At 45.6% G+C, this 23,730-nt stretch overlaps 1 protein-coding gene across 4 annotated transcripts in view; it reads right to left on the bottom strand.

The window, feature by feature from the left end:
* MRTFB (myocardin related transcription factor B) overlaps positions 1 to 23,730 on the bottom strand; it is a 315,742-nt gene that overhangs the window by 281,917 nt on the left and 10,095 nt on the right. For 3 of the 4 annotated variants that reach the window (XM_059881261.1, XM_059881260.1, XM_059881262.1), the window contains exons 1-2: positions 9,836 to 9,914; positions 9,503 to 9,625 (exon numbers count right to left, since the gene is read on the bottom strand). The gene's annotated coding sequence lies outside the window, so the exon portion shown is untranslated. Of the gene's footprint in view, positions 1 to 9,502; positions 9,626 to 9,835; positions 9,915 to 23,730 lie in introns of those variants that run through there. The other variant, XM_059881259.1, reaches the window with a different exon arrangement.

The following is a 23,730-nucleotide window of genomic DNA, read 5'->3' as shown; positions in this document are numbered from 1 at the left end:
TTTCTTTATTCTTTAATCGATCCCTAAATGATATTGGAGTGCTATTTTGTACATGCTCACACCCAAACACACACACCCCCAGGTTGGGTCCAGATAACTGGATGACCGTTTTCTGATGGGTGGTGGCAATATGAGCGTGGGAAGCAGTGCGTGAAACTTCTTGCAACTTCGAAGGCACAAACTTGCAGGGCAATAAACCACACAGCGTAGAAACCAGCAAGGGGAGAGGGAAGTGGGGGAGGGATGGTGTGGGAGAGAAGGGGGATGAGAGCAGGAGCCAGAGGAGGGAGACAGGCTGTCAGAAGAGGATCAGAGAGAGAGGACTCAGGTAGGGAAGGTCTTCAAGGGAAGAGAGATGGGGAAGGGATGTTTGGAGAGGTGGCTGCCAACTTCCTCTTTGGATGCTCCTGTGACATCTTCAGGAAAACCTATAGCCATTACCCACATGTAGGGGTAGATGGATGCTGCCAGGGGGCCCTGGGAAGAGGTACCAGAGCACCACCGCTGACGGATGGATGAGCTGCACACAGGGTCAGCTGATAGACTCCTAGGGCTTCCCATGAGCGCCAGTGGCTTGTGCCTGCGTCCCACAATTAGCTCCTGGAGGGATCCTGACAAATGGTAAGTGTTTGGTGTTATTGGTGGAAGGAGGAAGGGAGGGAGGGATGGAGGGAGGAAGGAAGGAAGACAAGGAAAGAAAGGAAGGAAGGAAAGGAAGGATGAAAGGGACGACGGAAGGAAGGAAGAAGGGAAGGGTCCAGCGAGGGTCTTTCCAGCGAGGCTGGAAGAGTGCGAGCTGTTGCGCTGCTGTGGCCCTCGAAGCTGGGAGACGTTCAGGGACTGTTCTCTGATTTCTGAGCCCCGCAGGAAGGCAGGGAAGAGCTGATGTGGGGGTGGAGGGTGGGGACAGACAAAGGCGCGGAGCAGAGGGAAGTGGAAAGGGGCGGAGGCGGGCTGCTTAGCAACCACAGAAGATTTAGGGAAGTGGCAGGACCATTTCTCCCGGTGCCTCTAAGGGAGGATTTTTTTTTTCTTTTAATATATATATAAAGGAACTGTTCACACGCCCACGCTGGCTGGTTGTGTCGTGACGGCTCTGAGTTGGGGTCCTCTGGAAGTCAGAGCTGTCGGAGGGAGGCTGGTGGCCACGTGTGCGGTGGGAAAAGCCACAGGAACCCGCGGAACATTCTCTGGCCCCTGAAGGGAAGGGAAGGAAGGCTCGCAGGAGGGTGTGGGGACACAGCCTTACTCTCCTCCCAGCTTTCATCCGACTCCTCCAGCCGCCCCTCCTTCTAGGCTTCAACATTATGACACGAAGGTTTCCGGGGACTTTTCTTTCCATTTTTTCCCCCCCAGGACCCTAGGAACAGCCCTGCTTCAGCTCCTGCCTCCCCACTGAGAATTCTCTGTTGGTTTTCTTTCTTAATTTGATTTTCTCTGGCTCAGAACCGAGATCAAAAGAAGAAATTCTTTCCAGCCTTTTAGGAATAATTCCCAGAATCTCCCATTGGAAATGCATACATAATTACCAAAGTTATTTTTTCAAAAAATCATTCGTACTCTCTTATCCTCTTCTTTTCCATCACTGCTGCAGGCTTGCGGAGGAGCCGGGAGAGGGGAAAGTTCGAGAGTGCCTTTGGGGTTGCAGATTGACCAGCATTGAATATTAGACAAAGCAGGAGGCCTGGCCCATTCCCTGGCAATGAGAATTTTCCATGTGTCAGCAAGGAACACGAATAACACTTCTAAAGTGATAAACACCATGGAATTACCTAGTGGGAAGTTATTCCCTTTCTAATTTGTTTTAATTGTCTTAATTTCACCAAGTCTCGAGCTGGTGCTGGCTGGGTCCTTAACGCCTTTCTGATACTCGCTAACCTTCCTTTTAACAGCAAACCTCAAGCTTGGAGCAGTGAGAGCAACTGGCTGCAACGGAGTAACAGTGTTGCTCCGCATCATGTTTATTTTGGGGGCGCCGTTAGGGGAGCTTTGCATTGATGGCTGGTTCCTTTTTAGAAGAAAAATAAACAGGTAGTAAATCACAGTGGAGGTGGAACAGGATTAATGATGGAGGCTTTTGGAACGGCCCCCAGGTTGTCTGTCTCCCATCCGGGATGCTGGATTTGCAGTTGGTAGGCTGAAGCTCAGGGAAAGGATCCTGTTTGAGGTCAGCTGGTCCAGTCAGTCAGCAGCTGGCACTGAGGGAGCCTCAGATGAGAGCTTTCAGTTTTGGTTGGAGCCAGTCCGCCTGGTTTTGGAGCCCAGCTGTAGTTTGTTCTGTTCCATAGGATTAAAGAAGTCCACTTATTAACGTCCACTTTGGGATACCAGGCTGTCAAGTGTGGGCAATTGCCAGTCACCAGATACGTGATTCTCCTTTGGACACCACTGCTCTCTCCTCTCGGACCTGGGCTTCGAGTGGAGCAGAGCCACCCCGGCTCCAGGGCTGGGAGGCCATCCGGGCTTGTCTCCCTCTGGGCAACTCATTCCTCTGACCATAATGGTTCAGGGACGGGCAGTGAGATGCACAGAGATTTTTGCTGGGAATGTTGGGGCTGGCTCTTTCCTGCTGGCCTTGATTCTAAGAAGATGAGCCAGGAGCTTCTACAGCCATTTCTGCCACAAGAAGAAGGGAGGGAGCCAACAGTGAGGGAACGAAGCTGAGAGACTGGGAGAGCGAGAAACCTGATCCTGATGGTATCGCTTCCATCCCTGGATCCAGCTGTGCCTGAAGCTAGCCTGTACCCTTGGCCGCCTTTACAGCTCCCCTCTGAGCCAACAAATTCCTCTTTCATGTCATCCAGTCAGGATCGTAGTTTCGGTCACTTGCAACCACAGGAGGCTTAACTGATGAAATGGCTCATGCAAATCCTTGGCCACTGAGAGAAAAAGAACTCAAAGGGTATGCTCTATGGACGTGGGTGAGTGGCACTGTCACTCTACACAAATGTCAGCACAGGAAGGGCTGTCATTGTACTATGGAGCTCCAAATTTCAGATCCTCGTGTGAGTGTCTGGCAGGCAATGCCTTGTTTAATCCTTGTAACAGTCCTGGTGCGTATAAATATTTTTATCGTCATTTTATAGATGAGAAGATTGAAGTTCAGGAAGCCTCCTTGCATCTTAGTGTGTGATCAAAGCTTGTTCCTCAGGACTTCGGTGGTCGTCCAGTGGTTGGGAATCAGCCTGCCAACGCAGGGAACATGGGTTTGATCCCTGGTCCGGGTATATCCCACATGCCATGGAGTAGCTAAGCCTGTGCGACACAACTGCTGAAGCCCACGCATTCTAGAGCCCGAGCTCCTCCACAAGAGAAGCCACCCAATGAGAAACCCACTCTCCTCCGTAACTAGCGAGTAGTGCCCACTTGCTGCAATTAGAGAAGGCCTGCATGCTGCAACAAAGATCCAGCCCAGACAAAAAATTAAATTAAATAAATATTTTTTTAAAAGCTTATTCCTTAAATTGGGGGATTGAGATTGACATACACACAGTGCTAAATATAAAATAGATAACTAATAAGGACCTACAGTATATCACAGGGAACTCTATTCAGTACTCTGTAATGATCTATATGGGAACAGAATCTAAAAAAGAGTGGATACCTGCATATGTGTAACAGCAAAAAAGAACATGACGTTGCAAACAAGCTATATTGCAATAAAAAAAAAAAAAATCTAAAAAAGTCCTCTGTAGTCCCAGCCACCCCTCCACAGTAAACAGTTTTCTCAATGGAATGGACAAAACCCTGAGACTGCGTGATTGGGAGGGAACCAAGGGGGCGGTGCCAACAGGCAGCATGGAACGCTGCTTCACGCTTATGTTACAGGTGATGTGAACGCTCCCCATCTTGTACCCAGCCTCCATGGCTGTACAGGGAGGGCTGGAGCTGCAGAAAGGGAGTCAAATTCTTTTTATCCGTGACCACCGATGGACACGCAGAAGCCCTGGGTTTAGATCAGAACACATGTGGACTCACTGGCTGGATGACTGGGGCACTTCATCATTCCCACCCTCCCTACTTTTCTCGTCAGGAAAATGGAGACCCTGGCCCCCCGGTTCGCTTGTCCCACCCAGCTACTGGAGCATCAAATGAAGGCAAAGGCATGAAAGACTATTTGCAAAATAACAAGCAGGGCTGCAGGAAGAAGGGGGTCACTTGACCTCCCAGAGGTGGATGGGCAGGTGTGGACAGGTGAAAACCAACCACCCACATCTCCTCCTTCCTGTCCAGGGCTGGAGGGAGGCAAGCTGTGCGGTGACCTGAAAGGAACCTTTCTGTCCCCAAAGCAGAGAGAGATAAGAGCTGTGAAGCAAGAGAAGCGAGCGCTGCTACAGGCGCTTGGGGGTTTATTTTTACCCTCTTATCTATATCCTGAAATGTCAAGCGTGGAGCCACCTCGCTGCCCAGCCCCCTACCATCCCCAGCCACTACACGTGGCAACACAGCCTGGAAACAGGCCCCTTCTCCTCCTCTGTTTCTCTGCCTCTCCAAGAGAGTCACGGTGCTATGGTGACAGGAGGCATGGAAACCCTGAAATAGAGAAGTGGGAGGAGAGACCTTTTATTTGGGTTCTGGAACAGGCTTACTTCCTCCTAGAGGCTTGGGGTGCAGAGGAGGCCCTTGGCACTGTCGGGTACCTATTCTAAGGTTTCCTTATAGATGGGCCCTTTATGTTGCAAGACATAGAAATCCTTATTTAAATTGGGTTATATAATAAAGAACATTTAATTGGCTGAGGCCACTAAAAAGACCAGCATTAGGTCAGGCTTCAGGTGAGGCTTGATCCAGGGACTTGATGCCATCACAAGGACTTCTTTCTCTCCTCTTGGTTCTGCCTTCTGTGGTGTTGGCTTCCTCTTCAGGCACCCTGCTGGGCTTCCCCACAACCTCTAGCAGTTCCAGAATCTTCCTGCCTGGTCACAAATGGTTGCAGCGGTTCTAGACCTCATATCCATAGACTGGTGCTCCTAAGGAAGAGAGAGGAAATTCTTTTTGCCAGCAGGGGCCATGAAATGTCTTCCTGTGTTTCATTGGCTCTGGCTGGGTTCTGTGCCCATCCCTGAGTCAATCCCTTGGGTGCCGGGGTGGGATGTGAAGAAAACACTGATTAGACTGAGACAAAACCAGATTGCCAAGAACAGGGAAGCAACAATTTCCCAAAGGAGGTTTCAGGCACTGACCCCAAAAGGTGATGGAATGGATACTGAACAACAAGCAAGAGGCTGTTTCATGGTTTGTTCACTTTGTACTTTCATCCTCTCCTGCCCAGGAAAGCCTCTGAGATTAGGGGTGACTGTTTTTATCCAGAAACAGGCCAACATTAATCTCTTCTGTTTCCATCTATGGGTTTCTGTGCGGTTCTGAGTTCTAAGACTTCAAGGTCTTTCACTTTCAAAATTTCACTAAGGCAACAGAAATCTTCCTCAGGTAGGTACATAGGTACAGGCTGAAATGCCATCCATTTACCTACCAAATGCTGCCTCTGAATTCAAACTAAAATTCACACTCCACACCCTGGCTTACCCACCACTCACCCCCTTGATACACGTTCAGCCACAGAAACTTCTTTTCTTAAAAATATTTATTTATCTGGCTGTGATGGGATCTTTAGTTGCAGCATATGGAATCTAGTTTCCTGACCAGGGATGAAAGCTGGGCCACCTGCATTGGGAGCGAGGAATCTTAACCACTGGGCCACCAGGGGAGTCCCTAGCCACATTCAGTTCCTATTCCTCCTTAAACAAACCAATCTTTCTTGTGCCACAGATCTTTCCTATTTGTCCTTTCTCTCCAGTTAGAATGCTCTTCCCTTAAAACTTTTCACAGTTGGCTCCATCTCATCATTCAGGTTCTGCTCAAATGTCACGATTTCTGAGAGGTCTTCTCTGCCCAGCCTAGCATATAAAACTATCTGAAATTCTCCTGTCCCTGATGGTTTGAGTAGCTCTCTCCTTCACTAGTTGTAAGCTCTGCAGGTTGTACTGGTCCTGTTGATACGCATACCTTCCTGGTTCTGTGTCTGGCACAGTGTAGGTGCTCAATAAATATTTTGGGACCAATGAATGAAAATTCTTTTTCTGAACCCTTGGAAACTTTTAGAGGTAAAGGCACATTCTTATATTTTTTTCTTGGCTTTAACTTTGTGTTGCTGTTCAGTCACTCGGGGGCTTCCCTGATAGCTCAGTTGGTCAAGAATCTGCCTGCAATGCAGGAGACTCCGGTTCAGTTCCTGGGTCAGGAAGATCTGCTGAAGAAGGGATTGGCTACCCACTCCAGTATTCTTGGGCTTCCCTGGTGGCTCAGCTGGTTAAGAATCTGACTACAATGCAGGAGACCTGGGTTCAATCCCTGGGTTGGGAACATACCCTGGAGAAGGGAAAGGCTACCCACTCCAGTGTTCTGGCCTGGAGAATTCCATGGACAGCCCATGGGGTTGCAAAGAGTTGGACACGGCTGAATGACTTTCACTTTCACTTTCAGTTGCTCAGTCAGGTCTGACTCTTTGCAACCCCATGGACTGCAGTACAACAGGCTTCCCTGTCCTTCAGTATCTCCTGGAGTTTGCTCAAAGTCATGTCCATTGCCTCAGTGATGCCATCCAACCATATCATCCTGTTCACCCCCTTTTCCTCCTGCCCTCAATCTTTCCCAGCATCAGGGTCTTTTCCAGTGAGTCAGCTCTTTTCATCAGGTGGCCCAAGTATTGGACCTTCAGTTTCAGCATCAGTCCTTCCAGTGAGTATTCCGGGTTGATTTCAGGGGACTCTCGAGAGTCTTCTCCAGCACCACAGTTTGAAAGCATCAGTTCTTCAGTGTTCACCCTTCTTTATGGTCCAACTCTCACATTCCTACATGACTACTGGAAAAACTATAGCTTTGACTATACTATATCACTTTGTTGGCAAAGTGATGTCTCTGCCTTTTAATACATTGTCTAGGTTTGTCATAGCTTTTCTTCTAAGGAACAAATATCTTAATTTTATGGCTGCAGTCACCATCCGCAGTGATTTTGGAGCTCAAGAAAATAAAATCTGCCACCATGTCCACTTTTCCCCATCTATTTGCCATGAAGCAATGAGACTGGATGCCAGATGTTAGTTTTTTCCATGTTGAGTTTTAAGCCAGCTTTTTTACTCTCCTCTTTAACCCTCATCAAGAGGCTTTTTAAATTTGGTTCCTACCAAAACACTCGGCGTAAAAGAAATAATATATACTACTTTTCAAATAAAGAGCTTACTGCTGAAAGGATTCACTCAAAGTTGCACCAAAATGAATCCAGAAAGATACCTGGGGGTGCCAACTGCTTCTGTGACAAGTTCCACTTCCAAAGCCGGTGTATGTGAACATTTGAAGGCATAAAACTACAGAGGGGAATGTGTGGCCATCTTCCCATCCAGATCTCTAAGTATAGTGGGCAGACTACCATTCACAAGTAAGACCATGAAAACATGTGATGATGATACTCTTTACTCCTTGACCCAATGAGACAGAGTGAGAAGAACGTCCCATAAGAAAAAGATTTTACCCTGTCCCTAGCAGACCCATAAGTCAATGTCAGAACTTCAGCAAGCTGATGCCTCGAAAGGAATCCCCATGCTCTCCATGGACACAAACTCTCCCTAAGGTAACTGAGACCTACCGGCCTGTGACAGTCCTCAGGACAGCCAGGTGACAGTGTGCATGACCCAGAGCAGCTAATGGAAACTCGAAGACACACTTCCTATAGATAGATATCATTGTTTCACTACTCCACAGACAACTCACCATCTGGGGCAATTCAAGGATCCTTAGTCATTGCTAATTCACTGCTCACCAACCCTCAGAGTCGATCCCTCTCTTAGGCTCTGAACTTGGCTCATGGGACCCTGAATTTCACCTTATAGCAGTGGTACCCAACCTTTTTGGCAGCAGGGACCAGTTTTGTGGAAGACAATTCTTCCACAGACTGGAGAAGAGGGGGTGGCTTCAGGATGATTCAAGTGCATTATGTTTACTGTGTCGTTTATTTCTATTATCACTACATTGTGACATATAATGAAATAATTATATAACTCATCATAATGCAGAATCCGTGGGAGCCCTGAACAACTAGATGGTCCCATCTGGGGATGATGGGAGACGGCGGCAGTCACTTCCAGGGCCAGCATTATTGCCTTCGCTCTACCTTAGGTCAGCAGGCATTAGATTCTCATAAGCAGTGTGCAACCTTGATCCCTCGCATGCGCAGTTCACAGTAGGGTTTGTCCTCCTATGAGAATCTAATGCCGCCACTGATTTGACAGGAGGTGGCTGCTGCGTCTGCTAAGTCGCTTCAGTTGTGTCCGACTCTGTGCGACCCCAGAGACGGCAGCCCACCAGGCTCCCCCATCCCTGGGATTCTCCAGGCAAGAACACTGGAGTGGGTTGCCATTTCCGTCTCCAATGCATGAAAGTGAAAAGTGAAAATGAAGTCGCTCAGTCGTGTCTGACTCTTCGAGATCCCATGAACTGCAGCCTACCAGGCTCCTTCGTCCATGGGATTTTCCAGGCAAGAGTACTGGAGTGGGGTGCCATTGCCTTCTCAGGACAGGAGGTGGAGTCAGGTGGTGATGCGAGTGATGGGGAGTGACTGTAAGTAAAAATGAAGTTTCACTCAATCGCCCACTACTCATGTTCTGCTGTGTGGCCAGGTTCCTAATGGGCCACAGACCGGTACCAGGGGTTGGGGATCCCTGCTCTGTATAACTCACAAACATTTATAATAATAATAAAGAATCCATATTTCAGTAATAATCTGATTAATATACATCTTCCCCACTGGACTCCAAACATCTTAAGGCCAGGGAGAGATCTCGAGCTCACTATGATACCTAGGCATTCTAGCTGTGCCTAACATGTAGACCATGCCTCCCATGTCTTTCTGAATGGAGGAATGGACAAATGAATGGAGCTCAGGCCTGCTGGGAAGACATCTCACAGTCAGACTGACTCAGTTGGAAGGGAGCAGATGCCAAATTTTTTCAGAGTAAATCACACCTTGTCATCTCATGACTACCTTGTCTTCCTCATCAAGGCATCTCCTGTGCCTAGAATAGCATCTGGCATGGAGAAGTGAATCAACAGATACTGGGAGAAGAAGCACATGAATGGACACTTCCCTGAGAAGCTTGGTTATCTTCTTAAGATAAAGTCCTGGAAAGGCAGGATGTTATTCTGTGATGTTACTAGACATTGAATATTTAGGTGTCAATGTCCTGCATTAGACCCAAAGATACCATTGAGGTCATTCCCTTCAAACTCAGTGGGTCTGGTTCTAGGAGTTGCTAAACCAGCAGGTCAGCATGGGGACAGGGGGACTGCAAACCAAACTATTTTTTCTTGAGACGCTCTATTGGACTGACCTATACCACCTTCAGGGGTTACATACTTCAAGTTCAAGTGCATTATGGCTCTTGGTTCTCATCACACACCCTGAAAAAAAAAAAAAAAAAAAAAACCACACCCAGTGATGGTACTGTACCTTGTGAGACAGTCTGGCCCCAGGCCCTGCTACCAGGTCGGGAGGGTATGGAAAGGGGTCCTCTTTCTCCACGGCCACATCTTCCTTACTGAGGGATCTGAGTCCAAATGGGTCTCTTTGTGTCTGAAGTTTAAGCAACCAGGGGTGCAAATATCAGGTTAGGGTCCCTCCTTTGAGGGGGAGAGAGGTCAAGATCGGCTCTTCGATCACTAACCCAAAATCAAACATCAAAAACCTCCCCCAAAACCATGATGAAAAAGCACCATCAAGCCCAACTTCCGAGCACGCCTGGGTCTCCAGCCCACCCCAGCCCAGCGAACGGAAGTGGCTCACCTCTGAGTTAGAGAACCCCTTTCAGAACCAGAAGGAAAGAGAAAGGGATTTACAGGTTCGTCACAGAGTTGTAGGCTCTGGCTGGCCCCCAGAATGAGTTCATTATTTATTCTTAGAGACGGGACTCGAATTAAACAAACAGTGCCTATAAATAGAGCGGGATACACTCAGCTTGGTGTCACTGAAAGGTCCTTTTCACAGGGACAGACGCGCTAAATGGATGTTCTCAGGTTACCCTGCTGGTACTACGTGGGGAAGGGTTGCTCTTTTTCTTTGTAAGCATGGTTCAAGAGGAGGGGGGAAAAACAACAGGCGAGTCAGACCTTGGGAATCGGCCCTGTTTCCGTCTTCCTCATCACCTTTTCTAAACGCTCATTGCCGTTATAACTGAGAAGGAGCTCCCAAGGAAGGATGTCGTTCTATAAACACCCTGGCTGGGCAGATTGGCAGGTCCCTCTGGGAATGGATCCTGGGGCAGGCTGTATTTGACAGAATGTTCTGCTCTTTAAGATTAGATTGCAAACTCCTTAAGGGAAGGGACCAAGTGCTAAGATTTCTTCTTGATTTCTCCTATTCTGCCAAGTACAGGGATGACTAGGGTTTCAGATCTTCAGCTGTGAATTAAAAAGGACCCTCTTTAAGCATGGCCAGCTTCATGGTGGGAAGTATGTGTTCCAGGCCTGATGGAGCTCTGCTTGGAGTCACACTGAGCGTATGCTTGAAAGGGAATCACTTCTCCCTGAGAGAACTGTGGGGGTGGAAACTTCTGGAATAACTGTGAATAGACATCAAGCAATGAGGCCACAAAGTCAAGTCACTGTTGTAACAACAAGAGCTACAGTGGATTCCCAGGTGGCACTAGTGGTAAACAACCTGCCTGCCAATATGGGAGACATAAGAGATATAGGTTCGATCCCTGGGTCAGGAAGGTCCCCTGGAGGAGGGCATGGCAACCCACTCCACTATTCTTGCCTGGAGAATCCCATGGACAGAGGAGCCTGGCATGCTAAAGTACATAGGGTCGCAAAGAGTTGGATATGACGGACGTGACCTAGCATGCATGCACCATGGATTCAGCATTTGTCCAGGTCTTCAAGATATTATTCTGTTTTACATTTATTCGTGAAAGCTCATGTAGGGACTTCCCTGGTGGTTCAGCAGTTAAGAATCTGCCTTGCAACACAGGGGATGAGGGTTCAACCCCTGATCGGGAAACTAAGGTCACAAATGCCGTGGGGCAACTAAGCCCAAGCGCCACAACTACTGAGCCTTCACGCCACAACTAGAGAATCTATGCACCATGACGAAGGATCCCGCATGATGCATCAAAAATCTCACATGCCACAACTAAGACCTGATACAGCCAAACAAATATTTTTTGAAAAAAAGCTCATGTAATCTTTCCAAAAACCCTATCCCCATGATTATTTCAATTTTACAGATGAAAGAAATGAAGCACCCAGAGATTATGGACCCTGTTCCAGGTCACACAGCTGGGAAATCAAGATAGGAAGTCAGGCAGTTTAGCTCCAGAGCCTGGTCTCCTGCAGTAGAAACTGAGCTTTTGGAGTAACCATTTATTGCTGCACATGCCTGGTGCAGGCCCAAGCCCATAACACCCCATCAACAGGAGACCTGGGACAAGCCAATGACAGCGAATCTCAGGACTTCTGCCGGGAACGTTAGGATGAAAATGATAAGCTGAATTTCCCTCTGGAGGGGAAGGCAGCCTCAGGAGGTCCCATGGCCATCCTGCCACTCCTGGGGGAGCCTTGCTGAGAATGAAAACAGCACTAAGCAAGAGCCAAGCTGAAGAACAGATCCTGCTGACATCCTGTGAACCTTGATCCAGCTGGACCTGATGCCGGAACCTACTCCTCAACTTTGCACTTTCATGAGCCATGTTTTCCCTTTGCTGGTGAAGCCCCTCAGAGTTGATTTTCTATTACTTGTTGTTGAAAGATCCCTCACTGAGACAGGCTGGCCCATAAGAAAACATCGTTTGGGCAAAGTAACCCCCCAGCCCCATTCCTAAGTAAGAGCTCATCCTGCACTCCCCTTTCTCGCATTCGGGCTCTTCCAGAAACAGACGCCATCCTAAGACTACACGCGTGCTCAATGGCCCCATTTTCTGCTTACTGAAATCCCAAATACTGCTTTCCTACTGAGGCTTCCTCCGACTCGTCCTTCACAATTACCTACTGCCTCACTTGGTTGCCATGATACGGAGCTTCTACACTTACTTAGCCCTTATTTTTATTTTGCCTTGCAATACAGTTAGCTATTTAGAAATCATTCATTAACATTTATTGAAAGCTACCTACGTGTCATATCCTCAGTTTAAGTGCTAGGGATTCAGGCGGAATAATATCAGCATATATCTGAGTTCTGTCCATGTGCCCTGCACTGTTCTTAGCACTTTACATGCATCTGTTATATCACTGCACCTCCTAAAAAACCCCACAGGGGAAGGACAGACAATATCTCCACTTTATATGTAAAAGAATGGTTAAGTAGGAAGTTACAGAGAGACATCGAGATCAAACAGATAGGAAATTGCAATGGGAGTCTCCAGACGAGGATGTAGATTTTCACAGCCAGTACTTTCAAATTAGGTTCACAATTCTAATCCCTCCGATTTCTCAAATCCCTAATCCACAAAGAGGATAAAAAAGAATCAATAGGCATTAAGAGAGAATTTTAGGATGATTTTTTCTTGGGTGGGAGGGGCGAATCCCATGCTGTCATTCACCTCCTAATAAACACACACGCCCAAGGTGGGGCGGGGGCGGTTAACCAGTTCCTGCGCCTTAGGTCTCGCGAGAGCAGCTTCTCGAGGTTCTACGCAGAGTTTGCTGGGCAGGCCTTGTATCTAGGGAGGTGGAGGTGACCCCCTGAGCAATCCACAGGATGAAGGAGGGCTAGAAAGCCAAGCAGAGAGGGAGGTTTTCCTAATGACTTTCAATGGACCTCACATGAGCGAGCTGACTGATGGATTTTGTCTCAGGGTGGCTGAGAAGGGCAACCAGTCCTCCTCAGGAGAGGCTGGAGATGAATCACCAGATTCTGGTGAAGTGGCTTGGTGGTAGGAGTTCTATTAAGCCATGCTGGGAACTCTTCCATACCCATGACCATGATCTGGCCACGACCCTGTGTGGTACTTGAGCAAACCCAGAGGAGACAATGTTATACTTTGATTCTAAAAGCCAAAGTAAGTACATGTATATTTTGTTATATGATACTTCACAGATACTGAATTTTTAAAAAAATATAGATTGAAGGTTTATGGCAACCCTGTGTTGAACAAGTCTATCAGCGAAATTTTTCCAACAGTATTTGTTCACTTTGGGTTTTTGTCATATCGTGGTAATTTTCATGATACTTTAAATGCTCCACCAGCAAAAAGATTATGACTCAAATGATGGTTATCATTTTTGGCAAAAAAAATATTTTAAAATTATATATGTATGTAAATTATGTATGCATATTTATTAGACATAATATTATTGCACACTTAATAGACTACGTGTCTGACTCTTTGCAACCCGATGGACTGTAAGCCCGTCAGGCTCCTCTTTCCATGGGATTGTCCAGGCAAGAATACTGGAGTGGGTTGCCATTTCCTCCTCCAGATGATCTTCCGATGCAGAGATTGAACCCACATCTCCTGCATTGCAGGCAGAGTCTTTACTGTCTGAGCCACCAGGAAAGCCCCTAATAGACTTACAGTAGAGTGTAAACATAACTTTTATATGCATTGGGAAACCAACAATTTCCTGGGACTTGCTTTATTGTGATATTTGCTTTATTGTGGTCATCTGGCACTGAACCCACGACATCTCCGAGGTCTGTCTGTACCTTCCTCCCCCACCCCTCTTTGTCCTGCATGTCCCCTCTTCTACCCCCTTGTCTGTGTTTGGTGGGGGAAGATGGTGTCTATTTCTCTCTTCCCCAAAGGCCAGCAGCCCATGATGGTGGGTTGCAGATGGAAGAAGAGGAAAAAGAGGCTCATCTTTAATGATAGTTTTAGGTATTATTAATAATTGGATGAGATTTTGGAAATGAGACTAATTTGTGACTCAGGAATCATAGAACTTAAAAAAAAAACAAACTATGAGTGAAAGGAAGGTCCCCACCTAAACTGACATCCCGTGCCAAGATAAGGACTTAACCCCCTGAATTGTAAAGAGACAAGAAGAGGTAAGACCAAAGTTGCCTCTGTGATCTCACCCCCTAAGTTCTCTAGACAGAAGGCCAGGCAGGTCAAGTGACCCACTCAGGGTCCCAGAGCCAGTGAAAAAGACAGAACCATGTTCTTATTGCTAAGCTAGTTCTGCCCTCCAAGAAACAACTGCCTCTTCTGTTCCTCACTGGCTTATTTTTATCCCGTTCTTCCATTCATCCTATTCTTATCTTATTCATCATCTTCTTGAATTCCCTTCTCCTTCCTCAACTTATAAATGACCCTGGACCCATGTTGACAGAAGCAGGGCTTCTGTAGGTAAGGTTATCCAAGGATAACTTCAATCACGTGATTGAAGTCATCAATCATTCCATAAATACCAAGGACCTACTGTATAGCACAGGGAACTATATTCAATATCTTATAATAACTGTAATAGAAAATAATCTGAAAAGAATATATATACATATAATATACTTATCTGAATCGCTTTGCTGTACACAAAACTAACACCATATTGTAAATCAACTATAGCTCAATTAAATTAAAAAAAAATGACTATGATTCAAAGAACAGCAAATTCCTAAGCGCCAAATCTGAAGAGTTTCCTGTTTCCATCTGCTGAAAGCTTTGATGGTGATTATGATGATATTGGTATTATTCACACAGTCACTGAGACTCGTAAGTTCCAGGTCCCAGAGTGAGTGCTTTTTGCATGCTTTCTGATTAAATCCTAGCCACCCTGTGCAATGAATCCTCCTGAGTGTTAGCCCCACTTACCCAGGAGGGCCCTGAGGCTTGGAGGAGCACCTTACAAGGATGCATAGGCAGCCAGCAGAGCCAGATTCCAAACTATGTGATCCGGGAGCTGTGCTCCTAGTGAGTCCCTAGAACCTCACAGCTGCCCTCCCTGCATGGCTAGGAGTTGCCTTCAGGGAGTTTCCTGCCGTTATGCCCTGTTCTCTAAAATGTGTATGTACCTGCTCAGTGGGGTCCAACTCTTTTGCAACCATAGGGTGGGCTGTAGCCCACCAGGCTCCTCTATCCATTGAATTTCTCCAGACAAGAATACTGGAATGGGTTGTCATTCCCTTCTCCAGGGGATCTTCCCAACCTAAGGGTTGAACCCAGGTCTCCTGCATTGCATTCAAATTCTTTACCGTCTAAGCCACTAGGGAGGCCAGAGATGTCTCAAAAGACTACTTATCATTAATACTATCTAGAAGAAAACTTCAGCACAATAGTTCAGAACACAGGCTTGGGAGTCAGATTCCTTTGTTCAATTATTAGCTACGCATCCTCCAACCAAATCGAGTTTTGGTTACCTAATGTGTAAAATGGTGATGTAGCATCTTCCTTTAGGTATTTATCAAAGTTATTTATTTGCAAATATTCCAACTCCTCTTCACCTCTAGTTCAGTTCAGTTCAGTTGCTCAGTTGTGTCCAACTTTTTGCAACCCCATGAACCGCAGCATGACAGGCCTCCCTGTCCATCACCAACTCCTGGAGTCCACCCAAACCCATGTCCATTGTGTTGGTGATGCCATCCAACCTTCTCATCCTCTGCTGTCCCCTTCTCTTCCTGCCCTCAATCTTTCCCAGCATCAGGGTCTTTTCAAATGAGTCAGCTCTTCGCATCAGGTGGCCAAAGTACTGGAGCTTCAGCTTCAGCATCAGTCCTTCCAATGAACACCCAGGACTGATCTCCTTTAGAATGGACTGGTTGGATCTCCTTGCAGTCCAAGGGACTCTCAAGAGTCTTCTCCAACACCACAGTTCAAAAGCATCAATTCTTCAGCGCTCAGCTTTCTTCATAGTCCAACACTCACATCCATACATGACCACTGGAAAAACCATAGCCTTGACTAGACGGACCTTTGTTGGCAAAGTAATGTCTCTGCTTTTTAATATGCTGTCTAGGTTGGTCATAACTTTCCTTCCAAGGAGTAAGTCTTTTAATTTCATGGCTGCAATCACCATCTGCAGTGATTTTGAAGCCCAGAAAAATAAAGTCAGCCACTGTTTCCACTGTTTCTCCATCTATTTTCCATGAAGTAATGGGACCAGATGCAATGATCTTAGTTTTCTGAATGTTGAGCTTTAAGCCAACTTTTTCACTTTCCTCTTTCACTTTCATCAAGAGGCTCTTTATTTTTCTTCACTTTCTGCCATAAGGGTGGTGTCATCTGCATATCTGAAGTTATTGATATTTCTCCCAGCAATCTTGATTCCAGCTTGTGCTTCATCCAGCCCTGTGTTTCTCATGATGTACTCTGCATATAAGTTAAATAAGCAGGATAACAATATACACCCTTGACGTACTCCTTTTCCTATTTGGAACCAGTCTGTTGTTCTATGTACAGTTCTAACTGTTGCTTCTTGACCTGCATACAGGTTTCTCAAGAAGCATGTCAGGTGGTCTGGTATTCCCATCTCTTTCAGAATTTTCCACAGTTTATTGTGATCCACACAGTCAAAGGCTTTGGCATAATCAATAAAGCAGAAATAGATGTTTTTCTGGAACTCTCTTGCTTTTTTGATGATCCAGCGGATGTTGGCAATTTGATCTCTGGTTCCTCTGCCTTTTCTAAAACCAGCTTGAACATCTGGAAGTTCACGGTTCACATATTGCTGAAGCCTGGCTTAGAGAATTTTGAGTGTTACTTTACTAGCGTGTGAGATGAGTACAACTGTGCGGTAGTTTGAGCATTCTTTGACACTGCCTTTCTTTGGGTTTGGAATGAAAACGGACCTTTTCCAGTCCTGTGGCCACTGCTGAGTTTCCCAAATTTGCTGACATATTGAGTGCAGCACTTTCACAGCATCATCTTTCAGGATTTGAAATAGCTCAACTGGAATTCCATCACCTCCACTAGCTTTGTTTGTAGTGATGCTTCCTAAGGCCCACCTGACTTCACATTCCAGGATGTCCGGCTGTAGGTGAGTGTGAATGTTCACACCTTCGTGATTATCTGGGTCATGAAGATCTTTTTTGTACAGTTCTTCCGTGTATTCTTGCCACCTCTTCTTAATATCTTCTGCTTCTGTTAGGTCCATACCATTTCTGTCCTTTATTGTGCCCATCTTTGCATGAAATGTTCCCTTGGTATCTCTAATTTTCTTGAAGAGATCTCTAGTCTTTCCCATTCTGTTGTTTTCCTCTATTTCTTTGCATTGTTTGCTGAGGAAGGCTTTCTTATCTCTCCTTGCTATTCTTTGGAACTCTGCATTCAAATGGGTATAACTTTCCTTTTCTCCTTTGCCTTTCGACTCTCTTCTTTTCACAGCTATTTGTAAGGCCTCTTCAGACAGCTATTTTGCTTTTTTTGCATGTCTTTTTCTTGGGAATGGTCTTGCTCCCTGTCTCCTGTACAATGTCACGAACCTCTGTCCATTGTTCATCAAAGACCCTCAAGGATCCAGGCTACTGGAAAGGCATGAAGTTAAAAAACAAACTGTGTATCAATTCTGGGTTTTTTTTTTTTTTTTTGCCACACTGCACAGCATATGGGATCTTGTTCCCCAACCAGTGATCAAACCCACATTCCCTGCATTGGAGTCTCGGAGTCTTAACCACTGGACCACCAGGCAAGTCCCTGCACGTCAATTTTTTTTTTTTTAGATTTCCATGTGCTATACAATAGGTGCTTATTGGATGCACATCAATTCTTATCATCTCACTTCACCTCTAAACACATAATAAAATTATTATTATACTTTTCATCCCCTTTGAAGTTAATCAGAGCCATGTAATTTGCTGGTTAGCAAAACAGGAATGAAAGCAACTTCTCACTACCAGAGGGAATAGATATTGAATTAGAAATGGAATTGATATGCAGTTTGTTTTTTAACTTCATGCGTTTCCAGTGGCCTGGGTCCCTGAGGGTCTTTGATGAACACAGCCCCTCCTCCCACTTCAAGTCACCACTGAACACGTAACAGGAAGGAGAAATACACCTTTGTTGTCTTGAGCCAATGAAGTTTGAGGACTGTTTCTTACCAAGCATAACCTCGCCGATCCTAATACAGGGTTGGTGGGAGGATTAGATATAACAAAATGAAGCTCCATTAAGATACCTCTGTACACATACAAGAATGGCTATAAATTAAAAGACCGACAAAAGCAAGTATTTGAAAAGATGTGCATAAACTAGAAGCCTCATATGTTGCTGGTGGGAATGAAAAATGGTGCAGCCGCTTTGGAAAACAGTCTGACAGTTTCTTAAAAACTTAAACATAAGCTTACTGTACAACCCAGCAACTCAACTCTTTATCTTCCTCAAAGAAATGAAAACATATCTCCACACAAAGACTCGTATGTGAATGTTCACAGCAGCATTATTTTATATCACAATAGCCAAGAAGTTGGAACAATGAAATGTCTGTCATACACAAAATGTGGTATATCCATGCAATGGAATGCTATTCAGCAATAAAAAAGGAACAAAATACAAATAATCCCAACATGATGTTTGACTTATGATTTTTCAGTTTTACAATGGTGCATAAGTGATATGCACATATGCATTCTTTAGAAATTATTCTTTGAATTTTACAGTATGATGCTTGACCATAGCTTCTGGTCAACCATGTGACTGCAGAAGTGAACAACGAATACACTTACAACTGTTCTTCACCCAGACAACCATCCGACTGTTCACTTTCAGTATGGTGGAGTGCTCAGTCCCAAAGTCATGTCCGACTCTGAGACTCCATGGTCTGTAGCCTGCCAGCCTCCTCTGTCCATGGCATTCTCCAGGCAGGAATACTGGAGTGGGTTGTCATTTCCTTCTCCAGGGGATCTTCCCTACCCAGGGGTTGAACCCAAGTCTCCTGCCTTGGCAGGCAGATTCTTTACCACTGAGCCACCTGAGAAGCCTTTGGCTTAGCTACTGTATTTGAAAACTTTTTCCAATTTCACCAAGTAAACTTGGAAATGCCCAACTGAAGTGGGAGCTCCTGGTAAGCTTGTGATGTTTTTGTCTTGTGATGTTTCTTGAAAAAAATAAAAACTAAAGAATAAAGCACATATTTACTCATTTATATTCCTTATCCCCCTCCTCACAAAAGAAAAGCTAAAGATTTTAATGTGGCAGTTAAAATTTTAATCAAAACACCCTGGTTAATGCCTTAATAGAAATTCAAATTCATAAAACTAGTAAATACATAAACCTAGTCCTGTTTCCTTCTACTTGGGAGGACAGTTTAGGGGCAGGGGAAGACTGTTTGGTTTAAGTAACATAATCCATTTCCAGTCTTAATGATTCTGTTTAGGAAAGAGCATGGGATCTGGGGGTGGGGGCAGACAACGAGGTACAAGACCACCTTGTGCCATCTTCCTGATTGCCGGATGCAGGCAGGTTAAGCCTCCTAACTCCAGACTCACCATTAACCCCATTGCACAAGTGGGAAAACTGTCAACTCACAGGGTTTTGTTAGGGGCTGAGAGTGAGAGGGCTTCCTGAACTCTAGAGCACTACAGGATACTTATCTTTTTTCATCCATACTCCACCTGGTATAGATCACAGAGCCATGAATACAACACAGGATAAACAGCCGCGGGCCACCACAATCGGTTCACCAGAAGTCATTTACATGGCAAGACATAAGCAGGCCTTGTGCTGACACTGTGCAAGGCAGTCCTGGCAGCTTCCATGGGGCAATTAATAGTATTCACTGTAGTACACGAGCTAGTCAACTGTACTATACTTTACCTACTTTACTTAAAATAGGCTTGGTGTTAGACTATTTGCCTGGCTGTTGAGGAATATAAGTGTTCTGAGCACGTTTAAGGCTTGCTATGATTGTTAGTAGATTCAGTGTATTAAGTGAACTTTCCGCTTATGATACATTCAGTTTACAGTGGGTTTATTGGGATGTAGCTCCGTTGTAAAGTCGAGGAAGACGTGTGCTGAGATATGCTACCATGCAGACAAACCTCAAAAGCATTGCACTAAGTAAAAGAAGCCAAATGCAAAAGACTATGTAGTGTATGATTTGATTCCATCAAATGTGCAGAAAAGAGAAATTTGTAGAGAAAGGAAGTCCTGAGGTTGCCTGGGCCCGAGTGTGGGAGTGGGGACCGACTGTACACAGGTATAAGAGAGCGTTGGCAAGGAATGGGATAGCCTAAAACTGGATTGTGATCACGATTGCACATTTTTATGTGTTTTCTGAAAATCATTTAATTGTATACTTACAATGGGTCAATATTATGGTGTGGGACTTCCCTGGAGGTACAGTGGATAAGAATCCACCTGCCAATGCAGGGGACACAGGTTCGATTCCTGGGCTGGGAAGATTCCACATGTTGTGGAGCAACTAAGCCTGAGAGCCACAATTACTGAGCCTGCGTGATGCAACTGCTGAGCCCACACGCTGCAACTACTGGAACCTGTGCACCTGGAGCCTGTGCTCCACAGCAAGAGGAGCCACCGCAATGAGAAGCCTGCACGCCGCAACTAGAGAGGAGCCCCGACTCACTGAAATGAGAGAAAGCCCACGTGCAGCAACAAAGACCCAGGCAGTCAAAAATAAATAAACGAAAAATTAAAAAATCCTATGGTATGAAAATTCTACCCCAAAAGAGCTGTTAAGAAAAAACTAAGCATCATATCTAGCACGTGGGGAAGGCTCAGTAAATGTTTGTTATTATTCCTCATTTTAGGGGTGAAATGCTAGGACTGAGGCTCTGCACTGAATTGATTACAAGTGAAGATCTGCATTCAGTGGTCTGGCAATTGGGGTTTGGCAGGGATCAGCTTCCCTCATCAGAGAAGGCAATGGCACCCCACTCCAGTACTCTTGCCTGGAAAATCCCATGAATGGAAGAGCCTGGTGGGCTGCAGTCCATGGGGTCTCGAAGAGTCTGACACGACTGAGCGACTTCACTTTCACTTTTCACTTTCCACTTTCACGCATTGGAGAAAGAAATGGCAACCCACTCCAGAGTTCTTGCCTGGAGAATCCCAGGGATGGCAGAGCCTGGTGGGCTACCATCTATGGGGTCGCACAGAGTTGGACATGACTGAAGCGACTTAGCAGCAGCAGCAGCAGCAGCAGCTTCCCTCATAGCTCAGTTGGTAAAGAATCCACCTGCAATGCAGGAAAGCCTGGTTCGATTCCTGGGTTGGGAAGATCCACCAGAGAAAGAATAGGCAACCCACTCCAGTATTCTTGGGCTTCCCCGGTGGCTCAGCTGGTAAAGAATCCACCTGCAGTGTGGGAGACCTGGGTTGGGAAGATCCCCTAGAGAAGCGAAAGGCTACCCACTCCAGTATTCTGGCCTCGAAAATTCCATGAACTGTATAGTCCATGGGGTCATAAAAAGTCGGACACTACTGAGTGACTTTCACTTTCCTTCAGGGACCCCAATTCTCATATCCCCCAATTTTATATGTCCTCTATGTTGATCACCACCTGTAACAGACCAGTGGAAATTTACATTGTATCCTGTACCAAGTTTCTGGGCTTCCCAGGTCCCGCTAGTGATAAAGAACCTGTCTGTCAACGCAGGAGACATAAGAGACACAGGTTCAATTCTTGGGTCAGGAAGATCTCCTGAAGGAGGAAATAGCACCCCACTCCAGCATTCTTGCCTGGAAAATTCCATGGACAGAGGAGCCTGGTGGGCTACAGTTCAAAACATCACAAAAGAGCGGAGTGACTTAGCATGCACACACGTACCAAGTTCCACTTGGTAATCAGAGGTCATGGTCAGGTATCCTAACCATAGTCCATTTTGTTCTCTGTTGACATTCCAGGGCGCCTTGAACCTGAGCCTTTTCAAGATATTACAGGCAGACTTAACTTGGTGTGGCTGTAAAAATGTTGCACTTCCCACTGTATCTGTATCCTCAAACCTATACTGTCAATGATGATCTATATTTTCAATCAGCTTTCCATGTCGGCTCCCTTTTATCTTTATCTTAATGCTCTTCAATGAGTCCTTGTGTGAGCCTTGCAGAGTCAGGAGTTGAGTAGAGAATGCTTCAAAGTTAAGGTTGGAAATGGGGAAGGACAGGAAATCTCCCTGTCACATGCAGTTGTCTGTCAAGCCCTGCTGTAGCATTCAGAGACTGGCTGATGCAATTCCAAACAACTGCCACTTAGGCCTTAGGGCCCCCCGAATAAGACAAAACTGATTCAGAGAGGCCTTGAATTCTAGTGGGTTAAAGTTTGAAGGGTCACAGTTACAGTATCACTGATGGAAAGACAGAGTCCAGCCCTTTAGTAGTCTGTTCAGGAGGCTTTAACAGAATATTACAGACTGGGTGGGCTTCTTGTTCAGTCGCTCAGTTGTGTCTGACTCTTTGCGACACCATGGATTGCAGCACGCCAGGCTTCCCTGTCCTTAACCATCTCCTGGAGCTTGCTCAAACTCATGTCCATTAAGTTAGTGATGCCATCCAACCATCTCATCCTCTGTCATCCCCTTCTCCGCTTGCTTTCAATCTTTCCCAGCATCAGGGTCTTTCCTAATGAGTCAGCTCTTTGCATCAGGTGGCCAAAGTATTGGCGTTTCAGCTTTAGCTTCAGCATCAGTCCTTCCAATGAATATTCAGGATTGATTTCCTTTAGGATTCCCTGATTTGACCTCCTTGCTGTCCAAGGGACTCTCAAGAGTCTTCTCTAGCACCACAGTTCAAAAGCATCAATCCTTCAGTGCTCAGCCTTCTTTATAGTCCAACTCTCACATCCATACCTGACAACTGGAAAAACTATAGCTTTGACTATATGGACCTTTGTTGGCAAAGTAATGTCTCTGCTTTTTAATATGCTGTCTAGGATGGTCATAGCTTTTCTCACAAGGAGCAAGCGTCTTTTAATTTCATGGCTGCAGTCACCATCTGCAGTGATTTTGGAGCCGAAGAAAATAAAGTCTGTCACAGTTTCCATTATTTCCCTATCTATTTGCCATGAAGTGATGGACTCGATGCCATGATCTTTGTTCTTTAAATGGTGAGTTTTAAGCCAACTTTTTCACTCTCTTCTTTCCCTTTCATCAAGAGGCTCTTTAGTTCCTCTTTACTTTTCTGTCATTAGGGTGCTATCATATGCATATCTGAGGTTATTGATATTTCTCCTGGCAATCTTGATTCCAGCTTGTGTTTCATCCAGCCCAGCATTTTGCATGATGTACTCTGCATAGAAGTTAAATAAGCAGGTGATAATATACAGCCTTGATGTATTACTTTCCCAATTTGGAACCAGTTGTTGTTCCATGTCCTGTTCTAATTGTTGCTTCCTGACCTGCATACAGGTTTCTCAGGAGGCAGGTAAAGTGGTCTGGTATTCCCATCTCTTGAAGAATTTTCCACAGTTTGTTGTGATCCACACTGTCAAAGGCTTTAGCGTAGTCACTGAAGCATAAGTAGATGTTTTTCTGGAATTCTCTTGCCTTTCCTGTGATCCAACAGATGTTGGCAATTTGATCTCTGGTTCCTCTGCCTTTTCTAAATTCAGCTTAAACATCTGGGATTTCTTGGTTCATGTACTGTTGAAGCCTGGCTTGAAGAATTTTGAGCATTACTTTGCTAGCATCTGAAATGAGTGCAATTGTGCAGTAGTTTGAACATTCTTTGGCATTGCCTTTCTTTGGGATTGCAATGAAGACAGACAAGTCCTGTGGCCACTGCTGAGTTTTCCAAATCTTTTGGCATATTTGTGGGCAGACTGGGTGGCTAGTAAGTAACAAAAATTTATTGCTCA

The sequence above is a fragment of the Bos taurus genome, chromosome 25 (assembly GCF_002263795.3).
Source record: "Bos taurus isolate L1 Dominette 01449 registration number 42190680 breed Hereford chromosome 25, ARS-UCD2.0, whole genome shotgun sequence".
NCBI lineage: Eukaryota > Metazoa > Chordata > Mammalia > Artiodactyla > Bovidae > Bos > Bos taurus.
This window is presented reverse-complemented; position numbering and strand designations above follow the sequence as displayed.